Source organism: Zeus faber, assembly GCF_960531495.2.
Source record: "Zeus faber genome assembly, chromosome: 6".
Lineage (NCBI taxonomy): Eukaryota > Metazoa > Chordata > Actinopteri > Zeiformes > Zeidae > Zeus > Zeus faber.
Window position 1 is genome coordinate 32,073,863 of NC_137201.1, and position 2,500 is coordinate 32,076,362.

Below are 2,500 nucleotides of genomic sequence, written 5' to 3' on the forward strand. Positions count from 1 at the left end.
ATGTACGGTGTTTATATATGTATAAGGAAAAAATAGAAGACAGCCATATTAAATAAAAAGTCAAAAATTCAAGAATGGAGACATTATCAAAGAAAGAAATCTAGAACTGTTCAGACTCTTGTGTCATGACTGTAATAGTTCACTCTGCAAACAACACATTTAGCGTATGATTTAGTTAAATGAACCAGACATTAATTTAAAAGACATTACACACATTGTGTATGTGACTGGATCAAATTCAACAGGTTATGCTGGAAATGACCTTTTAAAATCTTAAACTCGAGCGCCCTTTTTTTTTTTTTTAACTCTGAGCACCTGCTCCTGCCAGGTCTCTGCACGGGCCTGCACGCTGCTGTTCTCCCACTGTGGACTGAACTGGCAGCAATACCATGACATCAGACTTAAGATTGCGATGTCTCCGAAGGCCACCTGAGCTGAACACTAAACAGATGGTGCCGATGGTCCCACACTCAACAGTAATGACAATGGGATGTTCGTTGGGTCTGTCTGTGTGTTTACCTGAGCAGCATATGTAATTGTGTTACTTTGTGCATACATGCGTACACACACCTAAGAGTGTTCCTCTCTCGTTGCCCTCTCTCGCACGCACACACGCACACACACACACCTCCCCACATTCAGGGTGAAAGGACCACCCATGGCTGGGGCTAGAACACAGGGATCTTTGGAGGAAAAGCCACTTCAGGCATCAGGTTCCTTCCTACTTGTAGTAAATGTAGGCCCCTAATACTTTTTACTTGCCTAGTTGATACACACATGCACTGTGTGTGTGTGTGTGTGTGTGTGTGTGTGATTGTGTGTGTGTGTGTGTGTGTGTGTGTGTGTGTGTGTGTGTGTGTGTGTGTGTGTGTGTGTGTGTGTGTGTGTGTGTGTGCAGTGTGTGTGTGTGTGTGTGTGTGTGCAGTGTTTCCCAACTGTTGATTCCGAGGCTTATTCATTTATTTTTGTTAATTCTAGATTTGGGTCATAACACCATCCAACCCCCACCAGCAACCCTAAGAGAACCTATTCTTCTTGGTCGAGGTTAACGTCACTTTGATTCACTGTTTTGTAACTCACGTCGCTGCTTGTCATTGAACATGCAAATATTACTGATTAAATATCCTTCTCCCATTAAAATCTCTGTGCCGTGTGGTCAAAGTGACTGTGTATGACTTCAAATGCTAAATGTAATTTCTCATTTAATGGGAACATTACCATTTTATCTTCTTTCATGACATGACATGTATTTCACTGCAAAATCTGCCATTTGAACACCACTCCTATGAGCTTGGAACGCATACACTCGCACATAAATCTTACTCCGAACAACACTCCACCAGACCGGGGTCTGCGGGGCAGGAGGGGTGCGAGTGATTCAGTCCGACTTGCTTGGAGGACTCTTACCCCCACACCCCGCAATCTTAACTGCAACTGCCAACAGCAACATTGAGCGCTGGGGTTTTCCGGGGTGGAGGGTCAATGTGGGGCCGTGGTTGGCCGGGGGGCGGCTGGGTTCGGGTGCTGGCGGCTTGCGTCCGGTGCCAGGTGGTTTCTGGCGTGCTGCCAACCGGTGGGACAGCGGGGAGCACCGCCGGGTGCCTGCTAGGGCCCCTTAGAGGCCCCTTGCTGTCGTGGGTGTGGGTTGGCGGCTGTTGGCCTTTGCTCCCTCTCTGTGGCTTCTCTGCGGCGGCTGCCATGGGTGCTGGCGGTCGTGGAAGGCCCACATATCTGACGTCGGCAGGGGGTCCTGCGCTGAGTGCACTCGGCGACGTGAAATGGCGCGGGACCTGGACCCGGGCCCGCAGTCCGTGCATGGCGTCCGCAGCCCGGGTTCTGCACCTGCGGCTGCGTGTTGTGCCTGCATGTGGCGGTGGGTTGTACGTGTGCGCCTCGGTGGTGCAGTGTCTCCTCACGCTCTCCAGGACTGGTTTCTGCTCCCCCGGGGGGGCCGGGTGTGGGTGTCGCCCCGCGGATCTCGGGCTTCTCTGGGGGGTGGGGGGGTCGTCTGTGGTGCTCGGGGCTTTCCCGTGGTCGTGGGATGTCTGTACGGCTGCGGGACTCAAGGGCCTATTCCTCTGCTGGGAGGCGCTACGATATAATACCAACCTCATACAGCAGAACCACACACACACACACACACACACACACACACACACACACACACACACACACACACACACACACACCACCAGCACCTGCTTTGAACCCCCTCCTGGTTGCATCCTTCTCCTTTCCTCCCTCATTTACAGCCATAACTACGACAGGAAGAGGCCACGTGAACCGTTGCTGTTCCAGTTTTCCTGGACTTAATTAATTCAGTTTTATCGATACAAGTTGTCGTCTGACCTTTTATGTTTTTCCATCAACATGTACAATGTTTTGTTCTGTGTTTGGTGTTTCCCCCTCTTGGAGTAGTGATTAGTTGTTTATAGACCAAAACATGGTGAGATGGTTTTCCACAGAGGGGGGGTTGGTGGTGGTTCTGTGCTCTGCTCGT